The sequence below is a fragment of the Lissotriton helveticus genome, chromosome 4_1 (genome assembly GCF_964261635.1).
Source record: "Lissotriton helveticus chromosome 4_1, aLisHel1.1, whole genome shotgun sequence".
Lineage (NCBI taxonomy): Eukaryota > Metazoa > Chordata > Amphibia > Caudata > Salamandridae > Lissotriton > Lissotriton helveticus.
The window spans coordinates 1,167,424,200-1,167,448,125 of NC_136063.1; positions in this window are offsets into that span (position 1 = coordinate 1,167,424,200).

Sequence of the window (23,926 nt, forward strand, 5' to 3'; positions counted from 1 at the left end):
TTTACTAAAAAACATATTTTATTATTCTGAGTTCTGGCATACTAAACTCGAATTTCTACCATGTTCCCTGAGTCTGTTAGGATGTAACCATTCCAACAGCCCATGCTAGCCTATGAGAATAGGTAGCCTTGCAATAGTGAAAAACGAAAATGGCTGTAATTCCCTATTAGGACATGCCACACACATCAGGGCTTGTCCTAACTTATGCTTACAATGCACCCTGCCCTTGGGCCTACCATAGGGGTGACTCACATGAAGTAAAGGGAAGGTTTAGGGACTGGCAAGTGGGTGCACTTGCCCAGTCAGCATGACAGTACCAGACTGCACGCAGGTTCTGCAGTGGCAGACCTTAGACACATTTTACAAGGCTGCTTCTGTGGGTGGCACAACCAGTGCTGCAAGCCCACTAGCGCGGCCATTTCTTGGGAGTAAACTTTGATCACACCAGTGGCGTGCTGTTATTTCAGAGCAGGTAAAGGCCAGGACATGTGTTTGGTCCATTTAACGCTCAGAATCTGTTTGAATGCTCAGACTTTTAGCTACAAGCACTCACACTCATTTTTTCGTTTTTTTGCTAACACAGGACGGCCAATTGAGAGCATTTTTTCAAAAATTTTCAGAAATTTAAAAGGGAACAGAAATACACCATTAAGGTAGGCAAAATCACTCCTGCCCATTCTGGTATATATTTTTTTTAATAATGCATGCACTATGCGAACAATGTAATTATCAGGCCCACTACTAAAACAATTTTCACTATTGTTTTAGGAGCTTATCCGCATGGTGGTAGACTACATACAAGTACGCCGGTTGGCGGCAGTCGACAATAGTAAGGTATGCTTTATGTAGCACTGGGTTACGCTTTAGTAATGAAACCACGAGCTGGTTTGAATTACTAATATAAAAACTTCTCAAAATTTCTTATAGGTTGTCCTGCCTGGCCACGCTTAAAATAATTGGTTTGAAACCCCTTTACGCCTTAATGCCCTGCTCTACTTACAAACAAGTTTGGCATGTAGCAATTTTCTTTCTCAGCTCATTGCCTTAAAAGAAGTTTGGTTTTGTGGAGTGATGAGTAAAATATTTTCTTTGCATCTTGCAGATACAAAGAATAAAACAGCCCTGATGAGAGATCAGCGACATTGTGCCTGATCTCGAAACGCGTCGGCACTTTCATAGGGTGGAATAAAAAGTCATCTTCACGATACTAGGACCGGCTGGTCCAGTATTGATTTGTTTAAGCGCCATTCATTTGCTTATAATTCCCCCTTGGATTGGTTTTCTCTATATTTTTCTCATTTTTTGATTGTAATGTTTGTTCTAATGTTGTTTGCGATGTATTCTTAGTTTTTTTTGTAATGTTTGATGCAAGGAATTTTCTTTTTTGTAATGTGCAAAGAATTTGTTTTTCATGTATGTACAAAGTATTTATAGCTGTGTAAATATTTAATGTATTGTTCGTTTTCTGTCATGTAGCTTGTTATAACTTGAAAAAGATTTTAAAAAAACATTGACACTAAGTAAAGTGTCGAGGGTGATCACAATAAATTGATCGTTCCCTCTCAAGAAGCTTGTGGAGATTTTGTGGTTCGAGCAATTTGTGTTACATATGCAAACCCACTAGCAGCATTTAGATTTACAAGCCCTGGGCACTCCTGGTGCACTGTACTGGGGTCTAACAGTAAACCAAATAAGCCAATCATGGATTCCAATCAACATATACGTTTTATACAGGGAGCACTTGCACTGTGGCACTGATTAGCAGTGGCACAGTGCTCTGAGCAGCTAACACTAGCAAAACACATGAGGCACAGTAACAAAAAAGTGGAAGGGAGACCCACGCCAAGGTGCCAGGTCTAACAGTTAGCATCTGATGGTGCCTGGGAAATAATAGGAAAGGAGTTGCCAACTGTTAGTAACTGGTTGGGTGCCTTAGGTAATAGACTCACAATTTATATCTTGAGACCATTAGTGGCAATCTCTTTGTGCCTAAAGCTGATGATGTCATGTATCGAATTCTGTAAGAATATACAGGTAGTGAAAAGAACAAGATCTGATCTTGAACTTGAAGATGACCAATGTAAATACTTTGATGAATAACTGCACAACCCTGATGGAAAGAAAGGAGATTGGAACCGTCTCGCCACTATGCTATGGAACAAAGGGGCGGTGTAGCAGATGGAAGGCATTTCAATGCACTTGATAAGCTGATTGCAGCTGTGTCAGGTCTGAGTTGTAAAGTCAAAGAACTCTAGGGGACGGAGGACCTGCTATACAAAAATAAAATAAATACATAAAAGCAAATGCAAGGAGCATGTTTTTCTTGAAGGTAAGTGTCGTCGGGATAAAGTAAATTAGGAGAAACAGTAAGAGATGCATTATTAATGTTAAAAATACTAAAGGAAAGAGTGGATAAACAGGGCAAAAAAACACAACCACACTGTGAACTCAGATGCCGTCCAACGAAATTGCTATATATTTTAAAAGAACATTCATGAGCAAGCAGCTTTGAGGAAAATGGAGTGGCTCAAAGTAGGATGTCAACTGATATGAATTAGAATAGTGGGAGCTGACAGAGACAGAGAAAGAAGAGAGGTAATAGTGCAGTACACGGTGCAGTCAACCTTCAGAACAAAAAAACTAATTGCTGCATGTGTGTGCTCTCCAAGCTCTTTGAACCAGAAAGTTCTCTATTTATTTGAAACTTTCTGTTAAGTAAGACACATCACCATATTAACAATGGTGAGTGCAATTGGGTGCATACCAAGTCTGAAAAGGTTCTGCAACTAGCTTAAAGTTCAAAAGTATACTGAGTAGTAACCCCTACTTGGTAGTTTTCATTCACTGCCATTGTAGTTGTGTGTCTTAAACTGTGTTTAGGAGTTTTTCTTTCAAGAGTTTCGTTAAGGAATGGAGCCTGGGTTCTGGGTTCTATTCTAAAGGCTGGGCGTTTAAAACATTTTACAGCCAGTAGACCTTGTGGATGGTGAAGAGAAGACAGGATTCCAGGTAGAGATGCAAGCTCCTCTTTAATGCGTCCAGTATTCAGCTCACTCGGCAGCAACTGCCTTCGCTAGTATTCTACCCCTTCATTCTATTACATCATAGTATTGAATAATAACATAGAGTCCTCGTGTATTTAAAGGAACAGGTAACATCCTAACACATCCCCCTTCCTTCATTTAAAATAATAAATACAATAAAAGAATATAACCCACCTCCCCTTTTAATATTATAACTTTTTATGACAACAAAACATTAATGCAGATTTGCAGCAACGAAAATATATACATTCAATAGGTGACAAAATCACGATATTTAGCAGGAACAGATTTAATTCTGGTAGAACAACGCTGAGGAGAAGAACTGTTGTGAATGGGAGATGTATTTGGACCAGGGGAATTGGTGTGCGAAAATTGGGATTTTAGACCAAATTTGCTTTTTACAAATTCAACTTTGGACTTGGGAACAATCGAAATAGAGACTTATTCCAAATCTTCCCATTAGTCAATACCACAACATGATCTTTAACCTCTTTAACTTGCACAGGAGGGGAAAATCGAGCTTGACCTTTGCGCAAAAGCATAGGTTTTTTGATTCTTACCCAGTCCTCACTGCACACAGGAGATGATCTGATACTCTTTTGAGCATACTTGGCTTGAGTGACACCCCTCACATCAGCTATTTTGCCCATTTTGATTACATCCACCTCTTTTCTCAACATCCAGTCCTTATTAAGTCTGGAACCAGCTATTCTCCCCCTGAGTAAGGTAAAAGGTGACACTCCTGTACTGGAATGAGGTGTGACTCTCATGGCCCACAGCATGTCAGATATTACTTTCTTCCAACTTAAATTATTTATAGAAGCTAACTGCAACTGATCTTTGACTACTCGGTTCAAGCGCTCAACTAAACCATTGCTGGAAGGATGGTAAAGGGAGGTAAGAATATGTTTTATACCATGAGACTTAAGGAAATCTTGCATCTCAGCAGAGACTAATTGAGTACCATTATCAGATACCAATTCCTCCGGAAAGCCTTCCCTCAAAAAGATGTCTTTGAAGAAATTGATAATTGTACGGGAATTTATGCTATCAACAAATCTGATTTCTGGCCATTTGGACATATAGTCAATTAAAACTAATGCATATTTGGGAGTGCTCCCCAAATCATTGAATGGACCAGCCACATCAAATGCCAATTTATGCCAAGGCAACTCTTTCACCTGTATGGGATTCACTGCAGAGGGATAAGTAACTTGAGTTTTATCACTCAGGATGCAAGCACCACAGTCACGAACACAATGTTCTATAGCCCTGTCTACACCAGGCCACCAAAAGTCTTCACGTACTCTTCTTTTCATTGCACGGATGCCTAAGTGACCAACGTGAGCTAAGTCTAAGACTGTTTTGCAAAGTGACTTTGGGACTACTAACAAACCACCTCTGCGTAGTATTCCATCAACCAAAGATAATTCGTCACAGACTCTTTTGAAGGGAATTAACTCAGCAGGAAGGAACTTATTATCTGGCCATCCATGAGTAATAAATTCAATCACGCTACATAACTCAACATCTGCAGATGTCGCAAGTTTCCAATCCGCCTCTGATAATGCAGTATTAACCTCAGACACCGTGCTGACTGCACAAATCATTTCCATGCGGTCACAACATTGTTCCAAATCATTATGAGGAAGAGGTAATCTGGATAAACAATCAGCTACATTGTTCCTTATACCAGGAACATATTCCAGATGATAATTGAATTCAGTGAGTCTATATTGCCATTTCGCTATACGAGGAGAAGCTCTCCCACCACCTTTGGTTGTAAAAAGGTCTACTAGTGGTTTGTGATCAGTTTTTAGAATTATGTGGTTGCCCCAAAGAAAATTTCTAAAGTACTGTACACCCCACCACAAAGCTAATGCTTCTTTTTCGATAGTCGAATAGGTACTCTCGGCACCCCGAAGAGTCCTCGAAGCAAAAGCGATCACCTCTTCCCTATTGTCAGGTCTCCTTTGCATTAGAACCGCCCCTAGACCTACATTGCTGGCATCAGTAATTACAATGCATTGATCATTGATGTTAAAAAGTTTGAGAGGGTGTGCTTGTACAATTACATCCTTCAACGATTTGAAATCACTAGCACACTGTTGTGACCAGTCATATTTGACACTCTTTTTTAACAAATTGCGTAAAGATATAGTTTTATCCGGAAAATTTTGCACAAATTTGGCATAATATTCTATCAACCCTAAGAAAGAACGTAGTTGGTCCTTGTTCTGGGGTTCTGGTGCGTTTTGGATGGCATCTAATAATTTCATTTTAGGTTCGATACCTTTTGCTGAGATGTGATGTCCTAAATAATCAACACCATCTCTGAGGAATTTGCACTTGTCTTTTCTTAAAGTTAAACCATAACTTTTTATAATATCCAACACAGTTTTTACTCTTTCGTTATGTTCTTGAACATTTTTACCATAAATGAGAATGTCATCCTGAAAGAAAACGACTCCTGCAGTGTTCTTAAAAAGATTTCCCATCAGGCGTTGGAAAACTGCAGAAGCCGACGCCAATCCGAAAGGCATTCTTAAATAACGGAAAGCACCCTCAGGTGTGACAAAAGACGTGAGATGTCTAGATTCTTTACTTAATTCTATCTGATGATACGCTGAAAAGATATCCAAAGTGGAAAAATATCTGGCACCCTCTAAGGTAGATAACATCTCATTGATCTTGGGCAATGGTTGTCGATCAACCCAAATATAGGCATTTAAGTCGCGCAAATCCACACACATCCTAAGGGATTTATCCGGCTTACGCGCCAGAACTATGGGAGACAACCATTCTGATCCTTCGATTGGTTCAATCACACCCAACAGACGTAGTCTTTCCAGTTCATTTTTTAACTCGTTACGCATGCTTAGAGGTACTTTGCGAACCTTGTGTGCAATCGCTTTAGCCCCATCTTTTAAAATAATTCGATGCTGAAAACCTTTGAGTTTACCCAATTTGTCGCAAAAAACTTCTGGGTAATTTTGTATCCACTCGTTCTCACCTGACGAATTCAAGGAATGTACAGAGACAACATCAGGTAAAGTAGCATAATATTGCTTAGCCTCTCGCCTAGATAAAATCATGTCAATATGGTTGGGATGAAGAATGATATTGAGTTCTCCTTGTTCATGCCAACCTAATAAATTGGCACCGTCCTTTACAACATAGATTGTGCAAGATGTGCAATCACCTTTAAATTCTAGTTTGCCTTTGAACTTCCCCAATACCTCTACTCTTTTACCCCCATAAGCAAACATTTTGATGAGAGATTGTGATAGGGATATGTTGTCTAACATATTAGAATCTTTAACATTAACGATAGTAAAAGGGGAACCTGAGTCTGCAAGGAATTTGACACTAATACTATTTAAGTTAATGTAACAAGTGGGGGATTTTCTTCTTTGTAATCCATCAAGAGAGGCAATCTCTACTATGCCATCAGCTTCTATAGGGGAAGTAGATAACATTAACAGTTCATGATTAGTGTCATCATCATCACTTTCGAATTGGTGGTCTTCAATATTCTTTATCACTTGCGATGTTCCTTTTTGTGCAATGGTAGCTTTACACATTCGTGCTAAATGGCCTTTCTTACCACATTTAAAGCAAGATTGAGTTATGGCAAAGCAAAATTTAAAATTTCCTAAGTGTGACTTGCTCCCACATCGATAACATAACAATCCTTGAGAATCATTTCTTGTTTTATTGATAGATGTAAACGAGGAAGTACGGGGAATATTAGTATGTGCACTTTTGGAAGTCTTATTTGAGTTTCTAGAAGTGACTGAGTTAACTTCTGCAGGCTCGGATGTAGGAAAAGCTGTTGACGTAGGAGCACTTAATTCCTTCATGCAAAACTGTGAATGTTCCACTGACTTAGCCAAAGTTAATGCTGTCTCTAAATCAGGATCGTCGGAAGATAAAAGTTTCTCGCGCACTTTTCTGTCACATGTGCGTTCAATTAATTGATCTCGAATGATTTCGTCTCTAAACTCTCTGTAGTTGCAGTTCACTGCTAGGATTCTTAAAGCTGCAACAAAATCGTCAATGGACTCGCCAGGTTTTTGTGCACGTTGTAAAAATTTATGGCGTTCAAGAACAATATTTCGTTTAGGATTGAACCTTTTATCAAGAGTCTTTATGAGTGAAGCATACTCATCAACAACTTGTGCATCACCATTGTCACTAGAAATGGAGATCATTACTTGCTCAAGAGGTAATGTTTCAAGAATGGACCTGCCTTCGGCCCCCAAGTTGTATACTAATAGCGCTCTTTTTTTTTTGTGGTGAAGGTATCACCATCGATTGCATCTATGTAAGCTCCAAAGGTGGCTTTCCAGAGTTTCCAAGACATGGGAGGAGGACCAGACGACTGTAAGAAGGGAGGTGGCGTGGCTACTTTTTCCAAATTTGCGTGGGTGAGTTGCTGCCTCACAATAATTTGGTTTCAAAGTTGACTGTATTTCAATAAAAAAAAAAAAAAAAAAAAAAAATTTCACTCCATGTTAGCGTTTTGATGTCTGACCAAGTTTATTTTTCTGTGTCCAAATTTCATTTGTTAAAGTAAATAGAGACACTGGTGACTTTAATGTTTCTTGATTTAATTAAAGCGAGTGTCAGATTGTAAACGCTGAGGCAGACGCGCTGTTTTGTTACAGCGAAGCATTGTTGCTAAGGTACGTTGAGGCAGATGCGCTGTTTGGTTACAGTGAAGCGTTGTTGCTAAGGTACTATGGCAACGAGCGTCAGCTGACGTGATATGCTGACGTCGACTTTTGCGTGAGCTCGCGCTCAGAAGAGCTCGCACAAATTGAATATGTCGTAGCGCTTGTCAAAAACGGTGAAATTTAGGAAAATTGAAACCTCGATAGAGGAACTCACGCTCATGAAGGCATGCAGATCAGAGGTGCGCGCGTCGCTCAGCAAATCTGTCAAGTTGAGACAGAATGTTGCGCTTCTTTTCTAGATGCGACGTCGCGGTTGCCTCGCCATGGAAATTCACACCAGGACGTCCAGCAACACTTGGAGAGAGGCTGACACTGGACCTACATCACCAGTGAAGAGAAGACAGGATTCCAGGTAGAGATGCAAGCTCTTCTTTAATGCGTCCAGTATTCAGCTCACTCGGCAGCAACTGCCTTAGCTAGTATTCTACCCCTTCATTCTATTACATCATAGTATTGAATAATAACATAGAGTCCTCGTGTATTTAAAGGAACAGGTAACATCCTAACAGATGGTATTACGAGTAAGTACTTCCAAGGCTGATTTGATGGGTCTTTTTTCAGAAAGTGTAAACAACTTGATGTTAGAAAGTCAAATTGCTGTAAAAGTGAGTGCAAACGTGATTCAAAAAGTTTTGGAGTACAATTTCTTCAAGTGCATTAATTAATATGAAAGTGGCAAAAAGCATGGTGTAATTTCTTTGTTGCATTACTTCTACCTAGATATTGTTTTTCCCTACCTTGGTGAGCTGGCAGCTGGGCATGAGATACTGATAACGGAGGTTAATGGTGAAGGCGGAGGCGGGAGAGGAGTGCTGCGGCCTATTTTCCCTGTCTTTCCGCCACAGCAGACAGCTCCTTTTTCCGCGGCCATCTCCGCCTTTCCCCAGCTGCAGCATGAATGAAGGACCTATATTAGTGAAAACGCCTAGAAAAGCCTCTCGAGTTGGTGTCTAAGCAGGCTATTAGCCAGGGAGTCCGAGAGGTGAGAGAGGAGTGGACTTGCTGCAAGCTTGAAGTCTGAAGTCCAGGAGGGACAACTTAGAAGTTTGGAAAAGTTGGTGAGCTGCTTAAATAAAGTGGTAGATGGAATGCAGGCTGCAGGCTGAGGAGGGCAAAGAGGTACAAAGAGGTACAGAGAGGTACTGAGAATGAAATAGGAGGCTGGAGGAAGCAGGAACTGAGGAGCCTCTAGCAGGTGGTGAAAGACTTTAAACGGGGTTGGAGCAGGAGCTCTTCGGTGTTGTTACACCCCACAGAGCGCAGAGTGCACTTTTCTGCCACAAGGGGGCCGGACTACAACGTCCAGCAGCATTTGCGACAGGAGGCACCAGCACGCTTTCTGTGCATCAGCCGGTCTACTTAAGCGGCCCTGGGCTCCCTGAGCGCGACTGAACGAGGCTGTTTGACATGGAAAGAGGAGCACTAGCACCCTGGGGAAAGTCAGACCGTAAGGTAAGGAGATGGGGAAATGCAAAACAGTCATGACCACCAAAGCTATCCACTAACATCGGCAATTACTAACTTTTTAACAACGGCGATGGGGGCAAATATCAGTAAAATTGAGTCAGTGGAGGAGAGACTAGGGGAAACGCAAAGAGCATTGCAATACGGTACTCCAACGGATATTGTATATGAGCATGCCAAAACATCGAAAGATATTTTATCCACCAGTCTGGAAGGTATTGGAGATGAAGTTATAAAGATTCATGATTTTTTTACATTATGTTCTGGGGTTCTAATTAGTGCTATAAAAGTGAGTTATGATTGGAGGTAGTATGCATGTGGTGCGTGCATAAAAACGGAGCCCAAAGTGATCATTGTTTATAGTGTCTACTATTGGTGTCCTATCCCTTTTGGTTGAATTGGACCCCTCTCTTCTACTTTTTGCTACTAATAATATTGACATTTTAAGGCATTCATCAAAACAACTCGAAAATGCTCGGCCAGGACCTTCAACAGCTAAAGGGGAAACAAGCAAGAATACTCTCATTGGCATAAATCACAATAATCTTTCTATTGATATTAATAAAAGTAATTTGAGAACACTCCATCTACCTCCGGAAGTCACCCCCTATGTTATTATCCTCAAAAATGTCCCACCCTTGCCACCTAGCAAGACAGAAAACCGTAAACAGCTCAAAAATAAAACAATGCTTTGGCTGGTGAAAACCTTAGACTGGTCAGGATGTGACGTTTTAAACGATAATATCAACAATGTAGAACGTGTTTCATGGGTGGGTTCGAAGGCAAAAAACGAAGTAGGAGACTGTGTTGTCATAAATTTTAGGGACAGGAATTTAGCACATTGTCTTATGGACAGACTTCCTTGGAGTAATAGTAACAGTTTGGGGGGGCCTATTGAAGCTGTACCACTCGGATATTTCTATAGGTCATTGTCTAATATAGGCACTGGTCTTGCCCATGTCAAATCTAAATCGTTTTCCCCATTTATCATCCCGACTTTTAATCGCTTTTCCTCCCTAGATCAAGTGGAATGACTGAACCATCAGTCGATGAGTGAGACTGGTGTTGCAAATTTAAATTTACTCCCACTGCATGTCCCGGTCAAAAGAGAGATAGTCATCCTGCCCAAATTGTGACTTCACATTAATGTTTTAACATCAAAATGGCTAATGTTGTTTGCAATCTCAACCAGGCTGGCATCTTAGATCTGACATATCTGACAGGGTCTAATCCTGATAATATAATCAGTGATGGTATGTCACATCCTTTGCCAGCACGCCCAGAGGTACTATCAGTTACTGTTCCAGACTATAATGTATTAACAAACAGGCTGCCAGTAGAAGGTGATGTTATAGACATTGGCCGCGTAACGAGTGAGGACACCTCTCACACCAGCGTAATTACATATGGCAGTCTTTTCTGGAATACAGCGAGTTTGTCAAATAAATTAGGCATTAAAGATTGGGTAGAGTTTGTTAGCGAATTTAGTATAGTTTGATTACAGGAAACTTGGATGCACAACAAAGCCTATATAAATGGCTTTTATTCTGTGCACACTCCTGCCAGACCATCTGAAAAGGGAGGGCTCTTGGCCCCCCCGCCCGCATGGCGGCGCGGCGACCGCCTCCCACTTCGTGCCTCTCGGTGGTGGGGCGGGCCCTCATGGGTGCGCCCCGCCACCGATTGGCCGGCGATCTCCCTGACCCGGATACCATGGTAGGATGTCCGGGTCAGGGGGGGGTGTGCTGCAGGAGGGGCTGGGTGGGGGGCGTAGCCACCCCCACCCGGCCCCTTGTGAATAAAGAGGCGGGGAGCGCCCGGGAGACCCTCTTGTTCCCTGGACGCTCCCCCACAGCGTGTTGTGCCCCGCGCTAGGGGCTTCTTTGTTTCAGTAATTTTGTATGTTTTGTTTTTTCAGGTCGGCGGTCCCGTAAGCTGGGGAATGGAGTGAGCAGACATCGTCCTACGTCTAGAAACGAGTCGGCGTTGACCAGGGTTCAAGTTGTTTAGGAGCGGAAGAGTGCGGAGCTCGGCGGAAAGCTGCGCATCGGTGGAGACACGTGGAGCGCCGCGTAGTTCGCTTCCTAGCGGTGGGGGCTCATACCGAGGTATTTCTTGGCGGGGCGGGAGCGGGTTGGCGGGACACGCGCAGCCGGTGCAACGTTGCATTTTGTGCCCGATTAGCGGGATAAGAACGGCACGCTGAAATCTCGCCTTATCCGCTCCTCACGCGGGCGTTTGATTAATTTTTCACCGCTTTGCAGCACGCTGAAATCCCGCCGTATCCGCTCCTCACGCGGGCGTTTTGTTGATCTATTTGTCTTGTTTCCCTCGCTTTGCAGTTAACGGAACTGGCCGGCTGTTCGAGTGAGCTGTTTAGGTAGTGAAGCGGGGTCGACCAAGGCAGCACGTGGAGGGGAGACCAGGGGAAAAGGGTGCATTTAATTGTTGAATTCGAGTAATTTGAACTAACATAGGGGCTGATTCATGTTGATGCACATTGTTTGAGTGACCAATTGTGGGTGTCAGTTTACATTGAGGGGCCTGTATAAATAGAAACCAAGGGTGCTTTCAATTGTTGGGGCATACAGGCAGAGATAGGCTGGAGGGTGGTGGTCAAAAGGGTAGTCCAACCACCTTTAATATAAAGGTTTCTCCCGCCTCATACTCCCAGGTATTAATACATTCTCTATCACAGGCAATCAAAGAGAACATTGCTGCATTTTTTGACTGATCAGCTCGAGGACGTGGAGTAGGTCGCAATACCGGCGCGGAGCACACAGGGTTGGTCGGTAAGGGGAGAACGGGGGGCTAGCATTTCATCGCTCCTGGTTGCCGCCGGGTGGGTCTACACTAGGTTTACTCACCCCTGACATAGCCGGACAAGCCGGTGGTGTTGCGGTTGCCGTTGCATGGTGCTTTCAGCCCCCTGGACATCCTCCATCTGGTAAAGGTACAAAGTGCACGTACGCTCAAATTGTATCTCTGAGAGTGTAGGCAGTGGTTGGTGGGTTCTGAACATGCCAGGGCCAAGGGGTTGTAAAGGAGGGTCCAAGATGGAGGTTATGATGCAGGCCATGATGCGGGAGATGAGCAACATGAACAAGCGATTGGGGAAACTTGATGAATTAGAGGCCCGCATCAATGAAAGGTTTGATGATGCCCCTGGCCCATCTGGTAGGCCTATTCGCCAGAGGGCGGCCCCCTTGCCAAGGGGGGATTTTGTTACCCCGCCTAAGAGGTCTAAGGCCAAGAAACCCAGGTACACTGCCCCCGCCCCTGAGCCCGTAGTTCCAGTACCTATCATACCTGTACCTACGGTTCCGGCCCCTCTTACACCAGCCCCTGTAGTTCCAGCTCCCGCGGCACCGGCTCCTGCCATTCCGCCGGGGCTCCCTCCTGCGGGGCCTGCCCCCTCACCTGTGGTCCCGATCCCAGTCACAGGCTTCCCGCAACCGGCCGCCCCTTGCCTTCTACACCTGTGCCACTGGGTATGCCCCCAGTGGCGCCTGCAGCCCCAGCAGGTAACCTATACTCAATGCCTCCTGAATTGGTATCTCAGATAACGGCCTTGATGCCGTGGCCGCAGAAGGAGGGGCTTTTCCTGCTTCCTCAGATCATGCGGCAGAGGCGGCAAAGTTCGTGGAAAAGATTAAATCGGCAGCAGTGGCCGACAGTGCTGCAGTGCCCTCATCTTCTTCCCTCGCAGGTTCCAGTCCCGCCCAACCGAATGGAGCTAGTGGGAAGCCGGCCAAGGTGCCCGGAAATGGTAAGGAGGTGGCACTGCCTCTCTTGGGGGATGGTTCTATACCCTCCAGGAGTGAGAATTTAGCACAACATGTGTCGCAGACTGTGAAGGAGATGATTTGGGCTGATAAATATGTGTACATTTTTTCATTGTTGCTGGATAATAGGGAAATGGAGCATGCAAAGACACTAAAAGAGTGGATGCATCCAAGTGAATGGAGGGCACTGTGTTCTAGATTTAGGGTGGATGAAACGCTGTTTAACTGGATCAGGGCATTTGCAGTATTCACGGCTATCAAGGCCGAATGACCCCCTAATGGCCAGGCGCCATTGGCGTGCTAACAGAGCAGGATTGTGGGGTGGAGTGAACAGTACTCTGTGGATGCGTGGAAAGGGTATGATGTAAATTTCAGGAAAGCTTTGGAATTTAACCCATCATTGACATGGGATAGGGTTGACTCTATGTCATGGCATCAGCAGTTCTCAGAGAGCTCGCCCCCCCCTCAGTCTACCAGTGCGGTCAGGGTGTTCTCCGCCAGGCCTCAACAGCCCTTTCGGTCCCCCCAAGCGAGTGAGGTCCCGGGGAAGAATAGGGCCGGCGGGTCAGAGAAAAAAGGGGTGTGCTGGGACTTTAATAAGCGCACCTGCACAAGGGCCCCGGGCACCTGTAGATTTAGACATGCATGTGCGGCCTGTGGTCACCCCTCACACCCAGAATCATCTTGCAGGTCCAAGCACGGCAACCATGGTCAGAGGGGAAGAGGGAAGCCAGTGTAGTACAAACCAGTTGGGTACCCCTACGCCTGTAGATGTTTTAGCAATGATCCCATGGTTAAATAGATATCCGGACCACACAGCAGCCACTCTACTCCAGGAAGGTTTCTCCCAAGGCTTTAGGATCCCGGCGGAGGGGTACACAGGCAGCGCCCATTGCAAGAACCAATTGTCAGTAAAACACAATCCTTCAGTGGTGGCGGCTAAAATTAGCAAGGAACTGTCTCTAGGCATACTAGAGTCCAGGACAGTGGAAAATTATGTTTTACCGAGGAAAGGAACTTACTGTTGTTCTGGACAGAAGAAAATCACTAACCATATCCAGGGGGGGAATGTGCCTGTCGAACATTTGTGAATATTCCAAACTAACTCATTTATGGGTGTTTAGCTATTTAGGCAGGCATTGCAGACCTGCAAAATCTACAATCCATCCTAGCAGCAAATTATGTCAAAAGAGAGGGACAAAAATATGTATTTGGAGTCAATTGTTTTTGTTCTTTAGTAATGACCTTTTTAATGTTAATACAAGAACAACTTCTTAAAAACAAAAATTTTCATTTCACACAAGTAATTACTCTTTTACACAAATCTACAAAATGTGCATTCTTTTTCCAAACCTGTATGGATGTAATTCGCACTCTTAAATCTCAGAGCACTAACTCATCACTTACTTTGTGTATCTTCAGCTCACCCTTGAATAATCTATTCCAAATAAGCATAGCTAAAATATCCTTGAAAGTAACTTCTAGGGCAATCCTTTGATAACGTTTGCACAGTGATATGACTGTCTCTACAGATATCATAGCAGGACAACTCCAAACTGACAGAAATCCTTTAGGGAAACAGGTAAGATGACTTTTTATCTAACAAATTCTAAGTGCCAAAGGTGGTCTTTAGAACGACAAGACTGGGACCTAGACCTGATTTGAAGGTGACTGCGATGGAGATCTGGTCAGAGATACCAAGTGGATTGGTTTCGGTGAAAGTCTGGAAGTCAAAGATTTTAAAAACACTTCTTAGTCTAACTTCAGAAAGGGACTTCATTACTGTATCTGAGAAAAAATTGAAATTCCTTTTAAGCCCCACTGTAGAATGGGACTTTTTTTAGAACATTAATCCCTCCCACACAGGTCTCCACTGAAATTGTAGTTGCTGTTGCGGAACTAAAGGTCAGTTACCTGAAGCAGGATGCTGCCGCTGGACGTCTGGAGCTGAGAATGTTCCAAGTCCCAACACCAAATGGGACTTAGTCATTTTTTCAGAGGTGCGATAACTTTGAGCAGCACAAAGTAAGCTGCAATTCAATTCAAGGCTCTAGAAATGCCAGTCATGTACTTTTCCTGGAGGGTCTCGCTGAAACTCTGGAGGAATTTTCTTTTTACATTTCCAAAACATTCTTCTGGTTCCCAAACAACTATAGGAGGACACTTTTAAGGTTCCCCGAACTTCAAGGGATGGCACTCAGAGACTCCCAGCATGCCAAGCAGAGGCAAGAAATAGATTACCAGTCCAGGTCCAGTTGCCTCACGTCAGCTGGCTACTTCAGGAAAAGGCCTTCTGCAGCTTCCTGTTTCCCTGTAGCCAAATAGGTCAGCCAATTGGACCCTTGGAGTGCACTTCTTTGTCCTAGGTAAAATAGGTAGCATGTCCAGTCCTTCAGTGCTCCTCTAAAGTCATGGAGAGCAGGTCCAGTCCTCATCTGCTCTTCATGGTCCTGTAAGCATTCCAAAGAAGGTCCAGGGGATGTCACTTTAATGCCAGTCAGCAGCAAGTGTGTGGAGAGAACTGCCGAGCACTCTTTAACCACTGGTGTTAGACCTGTCATCATTATGGTGGTCTTACCACAAACATTTGATTTTTTCTTCCACATTTTGCTTAATCTCTGTGTTGGCCTTAGGAAGCTGACCACTTTACCAGTTCTAACCAGTGCTAAAGTGCATGTGCTTCTTCCCCAAACATGTGTAATAGGTGTATACCTGATTGGTATATTTAAGCTACTTGTAAATCCCTTGTGAAGTGGTATGCCACATACCCAGGGCCTGCAAGTTAAGTTCTAATAGTGGACCTGCAGCACTGATTGTACCTCCCACACAAGTAAGCATTCAAACCTGTGTCAAGCCTCCCTTGCAGAGCTTGTGTGTTTAGTTTACTGCCACTTCAGCTTGGAATTTAAGACTACTTGCCAAGCCTTAAACACCCCTTTTATTATATATGTCACCCTTAAGGCAAGCCATATAAATCCCTAAGAGCAGAGCGCTATGTAAGTAAATGGTAGAACTTTTAGGTTTTGCATGTCCTGGTAGTGACAGGCAGCTAAATGTGTTTTTCACTATTGTAAGTCCTACTGCTCTCATATGTTAGTACTGGCAACTCCCTTATACACTTTTATGTGGTAATTCCTGTTCAGAAAGGAATAGCTACGTAATGTTTTATATCTTTAGAATGGTATTGATAAAGCCTCATAACTGGTGAAGTTGGATTTAATGTTACTGCTTTAGTATAAACTTTTGTATTGACTTTTGTATTGACTGCTTTAGAAAGGCCACTTTTAGAAAGGGGATAATTCTCTGCACTCACTGATCCGAGTACCTGCAGTTTCTCTCCAATACAATACATGGCTGGGGTGAATGACAGCTACACTTTGTGCATTCCCTCTAGACAGCCACAAGCACAGAAAGGACAGGTGTGTCTGAGTACCCATCTGCATTCATCTGCATTCTGAAGGCCCTGCCCCGGCAGGATGGAAGGGAGTGGCTAATACTTCACTGAATAGGCAGTGTCCTGTCTTGACACAAATGGCTGATTTACCCTCATAGATAGCCTGAAAGACAGGGCTGGTTTAAAAGGTGGACCTGTGCACTTCAAGGAAATGCTTTGAAATGACGCCCACATCAAAGGCACTTTTGGGTATAAGTACTGGGCCCCTGATCCCCTAAAACCAGACTCTACAGTACTTGTAACTGAAGCTCTGCCAAAGGAACTCCTGTGCTGCTTAAAGGACTCATAGGGACTGCTGATCTGAAATGTTCGAATTTCTACTTGTTGCCCAGCTGCCTGCTGCTCTCTGACTTTGTTGAATGAGAGCTGGACTCTGCCTGCCCTCCAAGTGTGCTCCAAGGGCTGTCTGCTTCCCTCCTGTTGCTTGAGACTCAGGGATATCAAAGTCTGTACCCATGCTCCTGTGCCTGGCTCACTCGAACTTACCCAGATACTTGCAACACATATTTTTACGCATCTCCTGTCTGTGTGCAGCAGAACCGCGCATTCGACCTGGTTGGAGAAAAATCGTTGCATCACATTGGAACTAGTGCTTTGCCTCCCAAAATTGACTCATCGGACAGCGTATCTCTGTTGCTACAGCTTTGAAAGATCGGCACATCCTTTGGACTGTGTGGAGAAACCCAGTGCATCGTTCAATGCCTCTTGACTCCGACGCCCACCTACGGAACTGACCCATTACCATCAGCACGTGGAGAAAATCTATGCATCCTCGACTTTTGGCACCTGCATTAACGTATGTCACGGCACATCTCACTGTTGCGACCAGGGAAGGTACTTTGTTCCCCGGGCCTGTGTGTGTCCTGCAGCCGGCCAGTGCTCTATTGCAGTTGCTGTGAACTTTGAGTTTGACCCGGTCCTGCGTGACCTCAAGTAACTCTTAGAGAGCTTTTTCTTGTAAGTGCTGTTTCTCACTTTTTCTTTTGAAAATCAATATCTCAACTTCGAGCCATTGGACTCTTATCATTGTTGGTCTTGTTTTCTTCATAATATAATATTCCACTTTTCTAAATCTGTGTAGAGTTTATTTGTGGTGCATTCACTGTATTACTGTGTGTGTGTTGTACAAACACTTTACACATTGCCAATTAGAGAAGCCTGACTGCTATGTGCCAAACTACCAAAGCGTGAGCACAGGTTATCTTTTAGTGTGTACTTAGCTTACCCTGACTAGAGTGGTGGTACCTGCCTGGGAGCATACCTCAGCACACCAGGTATCCCAAGTTTAACAAATGAGGTAAAAAGCTCCCAGGGGCAACTCAACCCACATTTTCAGCAGTTTCTGTTTGCTCTACTGCAGACAATCCCACACTGCCCATCACTTTCAAAATTCAAATTGGAGAATCACTTCTCCCCATGTGCTGGGTCTATGTGCCCATCTAGAGGCAGGACCAGGGTATGAGCAGTACCCTCCTGTATGGTCACTCAAAACTGGTTCTAGGGCCAGCTTTTCTCCCACTGGGTTTGGTGCCAGCCTGGCTATGGGGACAAAGGTTGGGCCTTTTCAGGTCACCTAACATTTGCTTGTGGCAGAGTAGGCTCCTTTGAAGTTAATGAAGTTTCTGGGTTCGCACTATCTGTTCTACCTTCAAGGGGAAGAAAACATGCCATTTCTAATGTCACCAATGACAATGTCTTTTTCGTCCTAGTCACTGGGGGAACATGCCATTTTTATTATCACACAAGTTCCACTCTGAAATTGTATTCACTCTGCCATATGGGCAACTAAGGGTTCTGGGTGGGGACACTTAGGGGTCCATTAGGATGTCGGGCGGATTTCCTCCGCCAGGCTGGCGGTGGCTACCGCCAGCCTGGCGGAGGAAATCCGCCCGACATCCACAGCCCAAATTCCCCCCAGCATATTAGTATGGCGGGGTGGACCGCGGCGGTGAGAAACACCGCCCGCATGTTTACCGCCCCGGTCGCCTGGCGGCCGCGGCGGAAAACGAGTAACATGGTGGCGGTGTCTGTTAGACACTGCCCGCCATATTACAATGGGCTTACACCAATGCATTTCGGAAGACTCCCTGCGGGCCCCCTGGGAGTCCCTGGCTTGGGGGGTTGCACATGGTGGTACCTATGGTACCCCCCCCCGCATTTCAAAGTGCATCATGGCAGGCACCGCGCTGTGCCTGTCATGTTGCACTTAGAAATGCACAACGTGCACATTTAACAAGGCGGCGGGCGGAGATTACTGCTCCGCCCGCCGCATTGGCAACAATACAGGATGCGCCCGCCTGTGTGGCGGGCGCATCCTAATGCACATTTCGGGACCCCCACCCTCGAGGCGGGCGGTCCCGTTTCCCGATAGGGTGGCGGGCGGGCAAAGCCGGCCCGCCATCCTAATGGCCCCCATAATATTTAAAGTCAGGTTTTCCTACCTACCAAAAGAGTAATTGTTATAGTTTTGTGCAGTAGGGTTCAAGCTGCCGTTGTCAAGCAACACTGGGTAGGCCTGGAACTATGTTTTCACTGCCACTGCAGTGGATGGCATAATAGGTGCAGCAGTCTACAGCCGTAATTTAGCTTTCTATGCCAGGAGTGTATTTCTGCACCATATAATATAGACTTACAGAAAATCAATTGCACCTATCAGGTTAAAGCCAATTTCAACAAATTAAATGTCAGAGCATGGATACTTTCCTACTGGTTAGTAGTGGTAAAGAGTTCTAATGCCAGCAGAAGAGATAAGGCAAAAATTGGGGGAACATCAAACAAAAGATGCTCATTCTCTAAAAGAACATTAATATAATTGAACAATTCCATATTCAAAATCCTTCCAGAGTACACTTTAGAGGTCTGTTTCCCAAAATTAAATTTACACTTTTGTGTAAGATCACAGTTTTTTTTGTATTAACAAACTACACGTTAACCCTAAGTTTAGAATTGCAGAGACTACACAGTTGGGGTGGAGAACTCAGCACATAAGAAGATAGAAAATGCCTACATTTTTATGTGCAAGTTCTACGCCCTCACTGCATACTCACCACAGTCATAAACGTACTATAAACTCATTTTTTTAATGTAAAAAATTTAAACATACTCATAAGTGTAAGTTTACCTTTGTGAATCAGGACCTAGTTATGCAAAGGTATTTTATTCTGCTCCTATCTTTAATGTTCCAATTATTTATTAGAGAAAAAGGAGTGTGTAAACCAATATAGTTTGAAAGTAAGTGCAGAATCGTAGTAACTAAGTAAAAAAGACAGCAGATGTAAGCATTCAAAGTTAAATGTGGAATACCCTTATTCCGCGTATTGCAATTATCCATCAGAAAAGGTACACTCCAAACGACTATCTAGGCTGCTGCAATAGATAAAAGGGAAGTTAGTTATGATGTGGGAGCGTAATAAGCTCCAACATCTTCTCCCAGAAATCAATTCCTCGAGTCCTCATGGCATTGGCCCTGGAATAAATATGGAGCTGGCTCATGTACGACATTGTGAAGCAAGTCACTTTGCTGCACTGCACTTTGTGCCCGGAAAAGGACAGGAATGTGCTGTATTTAAGGCAATATGGCTCATTCCTGTCCTTTTCTTTGCACTGGCTTTCTTTGAAATAACTAGCGCCAATTCAGTCACCCTTGCACCATGATGCAAGGGTGCCTGTGTTACATGCAGGATTGTTTCAGTCCAGGAAGTAGCACCTTCCTGCACAAAAACAATATTTGGAGAACATATTGCTCTTTTTATGTGTGTTGCATAATGCCACATACATATAAAAAGGAAGACACAAGGATAATTAGAGATATTTCTTCTCATTAAGCCTCCCCAGGGAAGTTGTAAGATATTGACTCATCCCCAGGTTTACAAGTTCTTGTAAATCTGGGGATGCATCAAAATCCATGGGAGTTGCACGGGAACACCCACACAATGCCCATTTCCCAGCACAGAGTAAGACAACACATAGATTTGCGCTGCATTACTTCAGAATATTTAAGCCACACAAAGCCATGCAAAGTGGCTTTGCATAAATCAGACTTAAGAATTGCATCACTCTTGCAGCACGTTGCGTAGTGAAAGAGCGGTGCAATCCAGGTAATAAATAAGCCCCATAGTGTTCAGGACCTTGGGAGCTTCACCTCCAAAAACACAGCTGTCCACTGCTTGTCCCAATTTGATCTGCATTGCCAATACAAACAATTTGCAGTCTCAACCTGAGATAATTTTTATTTATTTATTTTAGCGATTTCTAAAGCGCCTGGTGACCCAAGGGCATCCCCGCGCTATGTAACTTGAATCCCATTGAAAGGGTAGGTAGCCGAGGGGTATTATTTGGGGAACAGATGGGTCTTTAGTTTTTTTCGGAACGCAAGGAAGTTGGATTCCAGTCTGAGGGCGCGAGGGAGTGCGTTCCAGCCCTTGGCCGCCTGAACTGAGAATTGACGACCTCCTGTTCGGGCTTTTTTGAATCTGGGGATGCAGACAAGATTCTCATTTTGAGATCGTAGCGATCTGGTTGCTGTATAAGGAGTGATCATTTCACTAAGGATCGCAGGGCCAGATCCGTTGTAGAGCTTGTGTGTAATACACATTGCTTTAAAGTGCACCCTTTGGCGCACAGGCAGCCAATGCAGGGCTTTAAGGGCTGGCTTGGCGGATAACCTGGAGGGGGTGTTGGTAATCATGCGTGCTGCCGCATTCTGTGTCCGCTGGAGTTTCGTGAAGGTAGCCTCTGGGGCTCCCAAATAGACCAGATTACTGTAGTCCAGACGGGACAACACTAGGCCCTGGATGAGGAGCTTTCTGGACATGGGTGGGAGTAAGGGCAGAATTTTACGGGTTTTACGCATTAGCCCAAAGCATGTGCCCGAAGTTTTGGTTGCCTGGGTCTTCATTGTAAGCTGTGGCTCTAGCCATACCCCGAGTGTCTTGATTTCCGATTTGGGGGGGGGGATTTCACCGAATACATCGGGCCATATCGTGGGAGGGATGGTTGTCCATTGTTTGCCGAGTAACATTACCTCTGTCTTAGTCCCGTTCAGTTTCAATGATGATTCGTTCATCCAGTTGTGGATGTTTATGAGGCAGTTGGTAAGATTTTCAGGATGGTCAATCAGCTGGGACAGGGAGACGACTAGTTGGGTGTCGTCAGCGTAACTCACCATTTTGATGTTAAAAGGTGTTACCACGTCCTCGAGGGGGCCATATAAACGTTAAAAAGCGTCGGGCTTAGGGAGGAGCCCTGGGGAACGCCGCTAGTGAGTGGGAGGGTGGATGAGTGGTGGCTGTCGTCCCATACTTGAAAGGTGCGTCCTGTAAGATAGGATTCGATCCATTTGATAGCTGTCCCAGTAAGTCCTGCATTTGTCAATCTACTCAGAAGGACACGGTGGTTGACCGTGTCGAAGGCTGCACTTAGATCCAGGAGGATCACTGCCACTGATCCTCCTGAATCTAGTAAGCCCCTTGCCTCTTCGATCACTGCAAGGAGTGCGGTGTCAGTTCCATGGCCTGGACGAAAACCGGTTTGGGATTGTCGAAGCAGTTTATTTGTTTCGAGGAACTGGGATAATTGGATGTTTACCAATTTCTCGGTGACTTTGCCAATGCCTGGGAGTAGGGATATTGGCCTATAGTTGGACAGGTCTGATGGATCTAGCTGGGGTTTTTTTAAGAGTGCTTTAACCACAGCACTCTTCCAGCTGTCGGGGACGGTTCCATGGGAGAAGGAACAGTTGATAAGGTCCGTAATGGTGGGGACGATTACTGAGGCTACGGTCTTGAGGAACCTGATAGGGGCTGGGTCTAAAGGGGAACCACTTTTCATTTTAACTAAGGTTCGCTCAACCTCTGCGTGGGTGACAGGTCGGAAAGTCTGAAGCGTAGAATGACAGATGCTTTTAGTCGGTTCGGGGGAAGTGCTACTTTCCGTGAGGTTGGGGGAGCAGGGGGGAGGAAGGGAAGCCAGGATCCGGGTGATTTTCTCGTTGAAAAAGTTGGCTAGTTCGTTGCTTCTGTCAACTTTAGGGGTGATGGAGGAGGAGGTGGAGGGGACTTTGGTCAGCTCTTTGACGATCAGAAAAGATTCTCGGGCTGAATTGGATGCTTCTTGTATACGTGTGTTGTAGTAAGAAGCTTTGGCTGATTTGATAGCCTCTTTGTAAATTTTGACCGCAGACTGGTAAGCTTCTTTGTTGGCATGTTGCCAAGTCTTTCTCCAGAGTCGTTCGGCCTTTTTGCAATTTTTGCGCAGTGTTCTCAACTCTGCGGAGTACCATGGTGCTGAGCCATGTTTGCCGTTTTTATTCTCTCTATTTCTGAGTGGAAGTATAAGGTCTAGGGAGACGGTAATCCAGTCTCTGAATCTTTTGTCAGCCGTATTTGGGTCTTCGGCCTGGGCAGGGATGTTTTTTTCCAGGGTCTGAGCCCAATCGTCCGTGGAGAGTCTGGGCCAGGTCCTATCCTTACTGAAGGTAGGGGGAGTACGGTTTGTCGTGAAGGTTCCCGGTAATTGAAAAGTGACCAAGAAGTGGTCTGTCCAGGGGAGGGGAAAGGCCTCCTTGGCAAGCATTGAGGACGAGTTGGTAAATACGGGGTCTAAAAGGTGGCCCTTGGTGTGGGTGGCTCCGGAGTTTAAAAGATGGATATCGAGAGCCGCTAGATCTTGAATCAGATCATGGGCTACCGGGTTGGCCGGGTCTTCTAGGTGGATGTTCAAGTCTCCAACTATCATGTAGTTTGATAGGGAGTGGGCTTGCGTTGATAAATATATATGTCTTGCCCACAAGACTGTCTATCCATTGCACAGGACACCACAAAGATGTTTCACTCTTAAGCACTCTCAAGTCTTGTATTTATTGCTGTATTTTGACACCGATTAGTGGCCAACCTTCTGTAGGTTTGGAAATATGAATCCACTTGTAGTGTATTTGAACAGCCCCGGATGCTCGACTGTAGGTAGCACCAGCTTTTTGCAGAAGCTTTACTTAGCACTACATTCACAGTGCCCTTTGCCTCGGAATTGCCATCCCCTTCCTGCTAAGACCTCTTTATTCTGTCTTTCACAGTAATATCTCATTGTATCCTATGGAACTTGTGAAACGACGGACAGCATATCCATCACGTTTGTGTTGGAGTATCCGATCCACCAACCTCTCAATGAGGCCCTTAGTCATAGGCACTTCTTGTTTGAAAAAACCCTTTTAAATGTCCATCAACAGCGGTGAACCTTCCAGGAGTAGTAGGACCCCAGCATATGGTTAATATCTACTGGGGGGGGGGGGGGGGCAAGGTTTATTTGCATATGACTTTCTCTTGTTTCAGGTAGCACAGTCGGCAAATAATGAAATCGAGAGAATTGCACTTCAGAGTAGCTGCCATTGGCTGAAGTAAATTCAAGCAATCCATTCATCAAGTTTTAGGTCGAGCCCCAACAGCG